This window comes from Pterocles gutturalis, unplaced genomic scaffold (assembly GCF_000699245.1).
Source record: "Pterocles gutturalis isolate BGI_N339 unplaced genomic scaffold, ASM69924v1 scaffold32135, whole genome shotgun sequence".
In the NCBI taxonomy this organism is placed as follows: Eukaryota; Metazoa; Chordata; class Aves; order Pterocliformes; family Pteroclidae; genus Pterocles; species Pterocles gutturalis.
Window position 1 is genome coordinate 69,918 of NW_010144737.1, and position 12,591 is coordinate 82,508.

Genomic DNA, 12,591 nt, shown 5'->3' on the forward strand with positions numbered 1-12,591 from the left:
CAATAAAACTGAAAAGAGTAATGACAATAATAATAATAATAGTAATATATATAAATATACAAATCAGTCATACACAGTGCAACTGTTCACCACCCTATGACCAAAGCTCAGCCCATTCCCAGCTAACCATCCCAGAGCAGGGAGAGTCCCAAAACTGCAATCCTGGAAAGGAGATAAGAGCCTGAGCATCCGAGACACCAAGAGCTGACCAAGAGAGTGAGACGATGTTGAGAGAGGGATGAATGAGAGAAAGAGCAAAAGCCAACTTCCAGACAGACCCTCATCTATATACTGGGCATGATGTGTATGATATGGAATATACCAGTGGCCAATTTCGGTCTCAATCCTAAACCTAAGGTTGAATCCTAGGCTAGTAATTGCGGCTGTGCTTCCTCCCAGCTTCTCCTGCACCTGCAGACCCTGGCACAGCATGAGACACTGAAAAGTCCTTGGCTGTCCTGGCAACAACTACAAACATCAATATGTTATCAGCCGTCTAGTCATCACAAATCCAAAACACAGCCTCACACTAACTACTACGAAGAACGTTAGCTCTGTCCCAGCTGAAACCAGGTCACACAGACCTTTGCTGAATGTGCCTGTCTCCCTAAGCACAATGCACTGGGTAAGCCTTAGGTTGCATGTGGTGTCAAAAGGACCTGCCTTAACAATAAGGTCTTCTGTTAATAACTGTACATTTGGGATAACCATTCTCCCCAGACTGGTGAGCTAACACATAGTTCTCCTTAGCAAATGATGTTTGGCGCAAGGACATTGGGAATCGGTGAATCTTGAGCCCCTGAATGCTTGTCCTTGCCTAACAGGCAGGAGCGGTCAAGGAGAACGTCTCAGTTTCTCCACTTGCAGATCCTTTTGAGCCCTCTCCTGAGAGACTGAGTCAAGCACGGCAGGGCTTGCCCTTGGATTTAGACATCAGGGAATGCACTCATAAATAATAGATTCAAATGTTAATTAAAAAATCTGCCACTGCCCCCAGCCATGCAGAAAGTGCACTTTGCCTGTAACAAAGAAAATCCATCCATTGCCATAAAAATACGGGGTAATATATTTCATCCATCCTGCCCACTCTGAAAGTCCAACCGCCTTAGCACTGCTTGACATTGTTGAAAAACATATGCAGCAGAATAGCCATAACAATGAAATATTTTAATCTACTCACAGGCTTATAGGGGCATATACTTATCTCAAATAATAGATAACTGCATCTGAAATAAATACTGTGGTACGACTGCAAGCAGGTGTTTTAGTCTTTCGTGCTGACTACTATGTGCCAGGCTATTCCTCTGCATACCAGGGTGGCTCAATGCTGGGGGAGCTGTCTCTTTTTTTAACCAAATAATGAACACTTTTTTTTTACCAATTCCAAGCAGAATATCAAGTTAGGTCTGAAGATATATATATACAAAAGAGCCTGAGAAAGGTTGATTTTATAACAGAATTTTCAATGTTCTTGACAATATGCAATCATTATTAATAACAGCCAGAGTTTTCAGGTGGCTTATTGTTTTCAGCATGTCATAACTGCAAAAAGTGGCATACCAGCCTTAAGAGTTGAGCAGAAATGACTGATCTACTTACCATTTCATTTCGCTTGTTTCATTTCACTTTGTTTCTAGGCTGAGAAAATCTAGGTTGATTGGGCTGAATTGAAGGAGCACAGTCAAAAAGATGAGTGTAAAGGGTTCTTCTGTGCTTAATGAGCTAGAAATATCTCTTTTTTTAAAAAAGCAACTTGGTATATTTTACTTTCTTTATACAGACTAATTGCTTTACTCTGTTGGAATTAAATTATCACATTTGCAGAGCTTAGTATAGTTTGGAAAGACGTATTCTTATTTTCCTGTGAGACAGCCAGTTTTCTAAGGGTTAAATGAGTGAAATGCCTGCTAGTGTGGTAGGAGAACCAGAGCTGCTCTCTGGCCTTGTTAGCACAGAATCTGTCAAAAAGGCAAAATACACTTGACCCTTATCTAACAGGATAAATTTGCTATATCATGCTGCATGCATCTCCATTTATCTTCCTCCATCTCAAAAAAGAAGTGAATACCCTCTGTTGGCGACTTCAGGCTATAAAGGCGCCTAACTTTTGGTACTAAATTTAAATCATGAACCTGTTAAAATGTGTGAACTTCCGCACATACCTACGCAGATCCATTCACACACAAACAAGATGTCTGTCTGCACAGTGTGTACTGTGCGATGGTTTACGTAATGGTGTAGCTGCAATTCTTGGCAACCACAGGGCTGCTGATAGCAGGCAGCATGTGCTCGGCATTGCTCCTCTGCTTGCTGTAAGCACACACAGGTTCAGCTTGTTTGGCCAGTTCCCTAAAAGCCCCCGACACTACTTCACTGGTGCAACACAAAAAGTTCTCCTCCTGGGGCTGCTGCAGCGTTATTTCTGTGGATTATCCGCTCCTACCATTAACACTCCGCCTACAAGCTCAGATCATGGGCCAAGCCCTTCATGTGTTGCACCACACAGAGCTGAGGTCAGGTTTTGCTATTGTGAATGCTTAGGGCAGAGGCTGCAAGAAGGCGTTACACCCTCAATTCCCACTGCCGACTGCATCCCAGCAAGCCTTCGTTACCTCATGGGTATGAAGAAGGCCTTACACCATTGCCCAGAGTGACCAAAGGGGTGTCTGAGGTTGTTCCTGGGAAGTCCAGTAGCACTAAAGGAGAGCTCTGGAGAGTCTACAAGCCCATACCAGCTGCCACCAGGACTTTTGGACTGCTTCAGCCCATGAACAATTCTTCTATATATGAGCCATTTGCAGGAATACATTTGTAAAACTATAATTTTAGACAAAAAAAAAAAAACCAACCTTTTCTTATATATTTAGGATTTGCTATTAAAGCTATTGTGATTATTTTAATGAGGATTCTTTTCTGAGAAATGAGGTCTCTCTTCTGAGAAGCTGAGGAAGAAACAACCTGAAGTTGCTGTCATGATGAAGGCTGTTTAGGGAGTCAGTGGATGCCATCCACTACCTGTCAAACACACACCTACCAATACTGTGGATAATAAGTGCAACCTTCAGGAGATGCCTCAGCAGAGAACTCTCAGCAAACATTTCTGAAGACCAGACTACTCTTCAGAGAGTTTTGATGCAGACTGGCTAATGAATGTTAGGAAGCTTGTCTACAACTCCCGCCTCTTGAACTGAGAGCAGGAACATTGCATTTCCACAGCTGTCAGGACTGCACTTTTCAAAAACTCATTCAAGTCTGTATCAGAGTTTTAACAGAGGAAGGAAGGAAGCCATTCATTTCACACTCCTCTGCACGGCACCAGGGGAAGGGCTCCTTTGGTGGTGTGCCTGGCTGCAGAGCCGCTGGCACCCAGCCCACCAGAAACAGTGTTCTTTAAAATTGCTGGAATCACCGTCTTGTTTTGCTTTTGCCTCTGTGAGAATCTTAAACCACCCATTGGTGCTAAAGCCTGAATATGTGCAAGAATTACTCTCCCCCATTTAGGTGTCTCTTGAACGACAGACAAAAAAGCTGATTTCTTAAAAATTCCTTTTTGGATTCAGTGATTTTAATTCTGCTGAAAACTAACAGTTTGTATGTACAGGAGAAAAAAAATAATCCTGGAAGCCAAATTATTTAATAAAACCTTTATCCAAAACCATACTACGTACAGTATGTATCATCTTCTTACTCTCTTACCAACCACAGACCAAAGGTGGAACATTTGGAGCGTGTTTTCCATTTTCACTCGGTATCAGGACTAAAAATAAAAACAAAGGACAGAAGTCTGACATGGAGTAGAAGAAAAAGTCCAAATTAAATAGCAAGACTCTAGGTATCAAGAGCATCAGGGATTACTTGGACTAGTATAAAAAGGCATTTTTATTTTTAGCCACAAATAAAATCACTGAAGCACGAATACTTAAGAAAGATGAAAGGAAATAATGTTGAATAATGTTAATGTGCTGAATAATTAGAAGACTGCTGGGTCAGATGGCCTACTAGAAGAGCAAATGGCTATCTGTGACTAAACAAACAGTTGGAAGGACAAAAGTTAGAAAAAAATTGGCAAACAAGCATAAACTAATCATTTTAGATTGACACTCTGTGAGAAGTATAAAAATATCTTCATCCTGAGTAAGTAAAGTGAACAGATACTGCTGTGATTATTTCTAAAAGGAACAAGCAGAGAAGACCAAAGGAACACTAAAATCAAGATAATCACTTCTTGGTTCATCTGATGGTGTCAGAGCCCACAATCAAGCTTATCTTACCTAAAAAATTACCTGTCTTTGGAGTGCTTCCATGGGGACAATGTTAATTAATATTTAGGAACCTTGTGACATAATTAATTTTTAGTGTATGTGGATATTAGCAAAGAGGTAAACGCATCTAGTAGTGCTCACTACCTTCCCTGGAAATTACAGTGTTTCCCACTCCATGCAAGTTGTCACCTTTATCTCCACCTCTCCAGCAGTACATGTGGATAATGCCTAACACGGCAAAACCAGATGAGTATCGGCTGTGCAAGGAAGCAAAGCAGTCAATTCCATACAGAGGTAGCAGAAGTCATCTGCCTTATATTTGGACTGTATTTCCCCAAGAGAATGTGTATACTTGTAAAAAGAACCATATACCACAGAATCATAGAATGATTTGAGTTGGAAGGGACATTAAAGATCACCTAGTTCCAACCCCCCTGCCATGTGCAGGGACACCTCCCACTAGATCAGGTTGCCCAAAGTCCCATCCAACCTGGCCTTGAACACCTCCAGGGATGGGTCATCCACAACGTCCCTGGGCAACCTGTTCCAGTGTCTCACCACCCTCACAGTGAAAAATTTCCTGCTAATATCTAATCTAAATCTACCCTCTTTCAGCTTGAAACCATTACCCCTTGTTCTGTCACAACACCACTCAGCTTGGTGCCGTTGGCAAACTTGCCGAGAGCACACTTGATCCCACGGTCCATGTTGCCAACAAAGATGTTAAACAACACCGGCCCCAATACCAACCCTTGTGGAATGCCATTTGTCACGGGTCTCCACTTGGATGTTGAGCCATTGACCACAACTCTTTGAGTGCGACCATCCAGCCAATTCCTTATCCACCAAGTGGTCCATCTGTCAAATCCATGTCTCTCCAATTTAGAGACAAGGATGTCATGCGGAACAGTGTCAAAGGCTTCGCACAAGTCCAGGTAGATGTCAGTTGCCCTTCCCTTATCCACCAACTCTGTAACCCCATCATAGAAGGCCACCAAGTTTGTCAAGCACAATTTGCCCTTAGTGAAACTATGCTGGCTGTCACCAGTCACCTCCTTATTTTCCATGTGCCTTAGATTAGTTTCAAGGAGAATCTGCCCAAAGATCTTCCCAGGCACAGAGGTAAGACTGCCTGGCCTGTAGTTCTCCAGGTCTTCCCTTTTTCCCTTTTTAAAAATGGGGGCTATGTTTCCCCTTTTCCGGTCAGGAACTTTATCAGACCATATCTGTTACAAGATACTGGAGACCAAAAAGTAAAGAGGGTTAAGATTATCTTCGTTTATGGAAAGCCTCACTTGACATAAAATTAATCAAAATATTGATCCATTGAATGGTAGTCTTCTACTTTTCATTAGGCATTCATAGTGCCATGCAATGATGATGTTTCTCTGTTCTTCTGCATTGCAATGCACTTCATAAGCACACAGCTTTTCAAGAATAGAATGATACTATAGCTGAAAAGGATAAAGTTGGAGTGCCACCAATATGCAGTACAAAATTAAAGACATGCAATAAATTCCAAGCAAAAAGCAGTACTGGAACCCAGGAGATGAGACTTATATAGGAATATTTCCAAGGAAGGCTCTCCTAGGCTTCACTAAATCTTGACAATGTGTATCTATTTAAACCACACTCTGTGCTCGGATTCACTGTAGTACAGAACCCAAGGCTGTAATGAAAGGGAAAACTACTGGATATATATCATTTTACTTGCCATTCAGTGTGGGAAAATGTTTTAACACAGACCGAGTCAGTCTATTTGCCTAGTATATTTTAAAAAGGGAACAATAAATAAATAATAATCTTTAAACTTTGCAAATTTCTTTGTTATACAGAAGAGTATTACTTATCAAGGCTCACTCACATCAGTTACAAATCTCTCTGTGCTTCACCTTGGGTCTTCCCTGGCAATTATACACACCACCATGAAAAAGATCCAAACCTTTAACAGCCCAATCACTATTATTCAGCATGTTGTCAACTGGCAATAGTCCTACATCCAAAAGTGTTGCTTGAGATTTCTGAGATATCCCTGTAAATCCCCGCCATTCTTTCATGTCTGGAAAAGAACAGGCAGCCCTTGTACCTCCTCCTGGGGGACAGTAATGCCGGGTACAAAGGAAAAAGGAGGTGTTAGAGTTACAGTCTTGCTGATGCTGCCATTCACCTTCTGTTTTTTTCTGTATTCGTTCCCTGGGGTGTCAGGTCTCAATTTTCACCTGTCTGGGAGGAGACTTTCACAGTCCTCTTGCTCCAAAGGTGGGATTTAACTCATCTGACTTCAACTATATGAAAGATATCTATCTAAACTAAACTGATTTGGTTTCCTCTGTAGCCAGTAGAGGAAAATAAAGGATGTAGAGGATGACAGGTTACATCTATCTTAGACTTGGTACCATCGGTACTGCAGGAGTTATTCATTAGGTGTTAGTCTTTTTGCATAGCAAGAGCCCAGATGACAGCTTAGACTAGCTAGCTTTTATAACTGTTAAAATTAATTAAGACAAATTCCACCCTAGGATGAGACCTATCCTTTAACTTCCAGTACATCAACAATGCTTACATACCAGTTCCAGCTGAATTCAGATGCCTGAAGTTCTTTCCCTCAGGGTTGCCCATGGCACGTAGGACATAAAGGGAACAAACAGCCTTCTTAAAAATAAATGTTATTTATTTTACCTGAAAATATTTGTCTTATAGAAAATAATGTACACATAATCAGCAAACTGTCTACATATATTTCTGCAATGTAACTTCAAACTATAATTCAGGCAGACCTAATTTCTTCAGACATCGCAAGTGAAGCCTGGCGTCTTTCAGGTGCTGCGGACCATGAAAGCTTCTCCCTTTCTGGCCCTCTCTCTCATGTCTCTTTTAATCCTGCCAGTTATTTTTGTTACTCTACATTCACATTTCACTTCTTGTCCTTGTAGTTTGCTGGGAGGGAGCCAAAAATGTAAGAGCCCCCATTAATAACAATTAGCTGTCTAACTTTGAGTTAGCTGCTTGATGCATTCTTTTTCTTCTTTTTTCCTGGACAGATTTGTTACAAGTTAAAACAAATTACACCATGCAGTGTATAGAAAATACCAAAGACATACAACATACCAGTACATGAATAATCAAGCAATGTATTCAAAACCTATCATAGGACAGTTCCAAATCTGTCACTGAAAACAGCAAATTCCATGGTTGCTGAGACCCTGTGGCTTTTACCCCAGCAGCTGACTGGCTGCCAACTGCTTGCTGAATCCGTAGGAGACACCTCTTTAAGCAGGCAATTCCCTCTGTTAATATTCTCTTTTCACTGCTTTTAGCAGGTATTATGTTATATTTAAAGGCTGATGAGTTTAAAGCACTCCCTGAATTTACAGTGAAAATGTTATCTTATTTTTATAAGAATGTATAAGAACTTCATGTTTGATGCAGATGATCAGTAATTGAGACTTGTAAACAAAGTAAGATATAGCCTCTTCAGCCTCCCACTGCAGAAAACAATCTTGTTCTTATAAAAGCCAATAGCTTCATTAGAGAGAAAATCTGCTCTGAGCTTTTTATGAGCAAGAAAACTAAAATGCAGTCATAGCTTTATAGTAAAACATTTATTAGAGTTGCAAGAGTGAACTAAATGTTTTCTAGTAAATGACAGTAAAAACAACCTCAGAATTTATGCATAGAAATAGTGACTACAGATTTCCATGTTCTGTAACTTTTTAAAAATAAATTAATGTTTGCAATTATTGCAAACACATTTAGGTTTGCAAATACACCAGAATGTTTTAATAATATATTTCATACAGTGACCACATTTACCAAATGTGCACAAATACACAAAGCCTGGTTATAAGACATAGCTGTTATTTCTTGGATTTTTAAAACAGAGCACAGTCAGCTTCCATAGAGGACTCACACCTATTTCAAAGGAAACAACCTCATTCTTATATGGTATACTGCGAATTTAAAGCCCATTTGGTTTTTAATATTCTACCTGTGATCCAGCACTACAATGAAAAGTGAAACCATGAATTTAAACCTCCACAAACTTGGGGAAAATTGTAGTGGGATCTCACATTTTGTGACATGAATGATTCAAATTACTGTTTTAAAATGATCCACAATTGTCTACCCTCCTTTACATATTTCTCCATAGGCTATTATGCCTCAAGATTAAGGAAGTTATCTTGCAGGTGCTATACATACTGCTGCATCCAAAAAAGGCAAAAATTCCAGTTGCTCATGCTGAGTGTTCTGGTTTCTAAACATCCAGATTTGGGTTGACCTCATCCATGTGAGAGAGCTTACTGCCAGCACACTTTGTTTGGAAAAACCAAACCATATTGTTTCCTTCTTACATCTGCGTTCATGCCATTTGCGTGTGATAATATCTCACGTATTGTTTCTGTTCTAAAATGGTAAGCAAAGGAAAAGCAATGCACTGACAAGAGTTTAATCCAAGAAAAGTTAAGAACAAACTCATGAATAGAAGTAGTTTGCCAAGTGAGGATTTTAAGGACGACACCTGCAGCTATCCAGAGGTGTGACATCCATCCCATGCATACACAATGAGACCAATTCAAGCTCCACTGCCATAACCTGCTATTAAATTCATGCAAGTAAGCTTTTATTGCAAAATGTGTCAAGACCCAGTGCTAGCCAAGGAAGCAAGGTTGGTCCAAGCACATATAAAACACCATAAAAATTATCATTATTGTTGGCTGTATATCATTATTTATCAATTATAAGGGCCCTGTGCAAAGCCTCCTCTTTACAGACCCTGTATTTAAGCAAGGGTGGCAGTACTGGTAAGCACAACTTACCTCAAATCACATTTGCCAGGAACTGAGAAGAGAAGCAGTCACAAAAATCAGCAGTGGCTCTATGGATTCAGGGGAACTTGGCCCTGTAGAATTGTCCACTGCATGTCTCACAAAGTAGGATAAATGAGTGTGCTGGTTTCAGCTTGGAAAGAGTTAATTTTCTTCATAGTAGCTAGTGTGTGGCTATGTTTTGGACTTGTGATGAAAACAGTGCTGATAACACAGGGATGTTTTAGCTGTTCCTGAGCAGTGCTCACACAGAGTCAAGGCCTTTTCTGCTTCTCACCCCACCCCACCAGCGAGGAGGCTGGGGTGCACAAGAAGCTGGGAAGGGACACAGCTGGGACAGCTGACCCCAACTGACCAAAGGGATATTCTGTACCATACGATGTCATGCTCAGCATATAAAGCTGGAGGAAGAAGGGGGGGACACGTGCGGAGTGATGGTGTTTGTCTTCCCAAGTAACTGTTACGTGTGATGCAGCTCTGCTCTCCTGGAGATGGCTGAACACCTGCCTGCCGATGGGAGATAGTGAATAAATTCCTTGTTTTGCTTTGCTTGTGTGCGCAGCTTTTGCTTTACTTATTAACCTGTCTTTATCTCAACCCACAACTGTCCTCACTTTTACTTTTCTGATTCTCTCCCCCATCCCACCGGGGAGAAGTGAGCTAGCAGCTGTGTGGTGCTTATTGCCAGCTGGGGGTAAACCACGACAGAGATTTTTACCAGCACAACAATATTTGTTCTGTTTGTCCTTCTCGGCTACAAACAATTATAAATTGTACCTCAACAGTCCCAGCAGAAACACTTCCTCATAGCCACCATCTTTTTATTCCCGTAGAAGGAGATCTAAAGTCATAAAGTTTTCAGCAAGAAACAGCACGCAGTACACACTTTCAGATATCAAAACTAAACACTCCAGGTCTGTCTGGATCTGAACCCAGACAGCAGCAGCTTTGAATGTCTCGAGAAACCATCCATCCTACATGCTGTGAACCAGTCAGTCCAGTTTTAAATTATCTGGATTGCACATCAGCTCTGACACTTGACTTGAAACTAGAAACATCTTGGAAGTCTAACCAAAACTGTTGTAGGTGTTCCAAAATGCCTTGTAAAGATACTTGAGTGAATACACATCTAGTTAATACTTAGTGAGTTAATTGGGATACTAGAATGAATTATTACAGTGCTTCTTTAATGTCTTTCTTCTAGGCAAGAATATCCATAACTCCCATTCAATTTTATCTTTCTAGTTATATTCAAAATCTTTCATTCCTGCCACGAAGCCCACAGTTCATAACATATATGCTGAAATATCAGTTATTGCATTTTTGACAGGAAATAGCCCACTGCAGTTGCTGGAGGAAACAATCAGGCAGATCCAAAGATCATTTCACGGCAGTTAAAGTGGTTATTGCTCCAGTCTCACTGCTTCTCACCTTACTTCACATGACTTTTATGACCTCTGTCTAAGCTTTTCAACACAGATATTAAAATAGTTGGAAACCAACCTTGTTATTCATTTGACTTACCGCACCAACAGATTAATGGGATATTTTTCTCCAGATAAATTCCACTCAACTTTTCTCAGTTCCTTGTCGTTTTCAAACCTTCTTCTGTTATTATCAGCTTATTGAAAGAGATCTGCATAAACCTTTGAAAATGCACAAATTCTAAAGAGATATGCTGAATTTACCTCAGACCAAGGGCAAGAGAGTCATTCAGCATGTAAAAATGAGGTTAAAACTAACACTTCATGATCCCAGTACTAGGGTATTTAATGCCTAATCTGTAAAGCAACTCAGTATGCATTACGCCAGTCATGTCACATCAGCTACGAAGACCTGCAGGAGTCTGAAGCTAGGATATAAAGGTATGACAGTAATCATTTTCAGTAAACTTGTTACTTTTCTAATTTATCACAAGTCAGAATATTCCCATTTTGTAAACTGAAACTGAAGATCAAGAATTTGGCATTAAAAATGCTATGGTAGTCCTTCCTATTACATGTGTTTGGGGAGATAACTAATTAATCAGGCTCACATCCATAGAGTAATCTAGGAAAGCCATAATGGTAAGGATACCACCTCCCAAGAAAGAGGGCAATCATGTTGTGGCTCCCCCCCTTCAATAGTTTCTCAAAATCCAATAACAGTTCCTTAGCAATTTTATCTGCTGGAATTGGATAGGAGAAGCAATAAATCAGTGGATCTTATTGCTACTTTTGCTATACACCTCCATACATCTTCTTTTGCAGTGCAAGGCTCTCAGGAAATTGCCAGAACTTTGTATTCCTGCTATCTATACACAGAAAAATTTGCCTTTATGAAGGGGTCACTATACCGGCTTGGATCTACCTTTGCATTTGCATAGACTCACACACAGCAATAACTGTATACTATACCCGCAGAACTAGGTTCCTGGTTCAGGGTGAAGATGCGCTATCAATTTCTGTGTTCCCCAGAAGAAAGAATCCATCTTTTCTCCAAAAGGTTATCTCAGAAAATCACCTTCTCGGACAGTTATGGCTGATACATCCATAATCAGACTTGAGAAGTCTACTAAAGAAACTTTAAAAAAATACCTATATAATCAATTTTCAAAGAATATATTTCCTGCTGTCTTTACGATGCATACTCGTATTCCTTCGTCATTCACAATGTTAGGGAATAGTATGATGAGGTGCCATGGAGGCTGGCAACTGAATTATTCATCTATTATCAAAAGCAAAATGCTGAAGGAAGAAGTTGAAAAATCCTATAGGTAGGCTAGAAGAACATGTATTCCCACAGAAAAAGTCCTAGCAAAAAGAGATCCCATTCCAGTAAATGCAGTGGTATAAGATTCCAGCACATAAATGCAAGCTACAGCCAGGAACATTTGATATCCTCCACAGTTCCCAGCCACAATTCAAAAATTTCATCAACCACAACAGGTGAGGTTTCTTTTCTTTACTGCTATCTGACATTTTTCCTGCAGCTGTCACAAACTGACAAATATCAAGCTTTACTAGGAGCACATATCCTCACTTAACTGTAGTATTGAAAATGTATTTAAGTACAGCAAGAGCCTATACTTTTAGCTTTAAGGAATAAATTTGTCACCTTGCAAGAGCCTCCTCGCAGTGATGGATGTTTATGTCGTTATTGATCACTCCAGGTTGTCATACGCTTTTCTACAATTGTTTGGAAGCAACCTAGGAATTACCGATTGATTAATATTCCCTGTGCTAGTGAACATTTACTTTTTGTTCTTTCAGTGCAGCAGTGGATATACTGCAGCCTGTTTTAACCTCTTAGAACACTCATTCTACGAACAAACTATGAATTCCTAAATTCAGCTCCTGAATCTAAGAAAACCTCTCTTAAAAATATTAAAATACATTTATAGTGAGTGGATCTCTTGTATAGTCAGTATCTCTTGCAGTTTGGTTGACAAATTGGGATCCTTTGCATAGTGGATATAGTGGATATTTTGAATTATGCTTCACTTATTTTACAGGGGTGGCAGG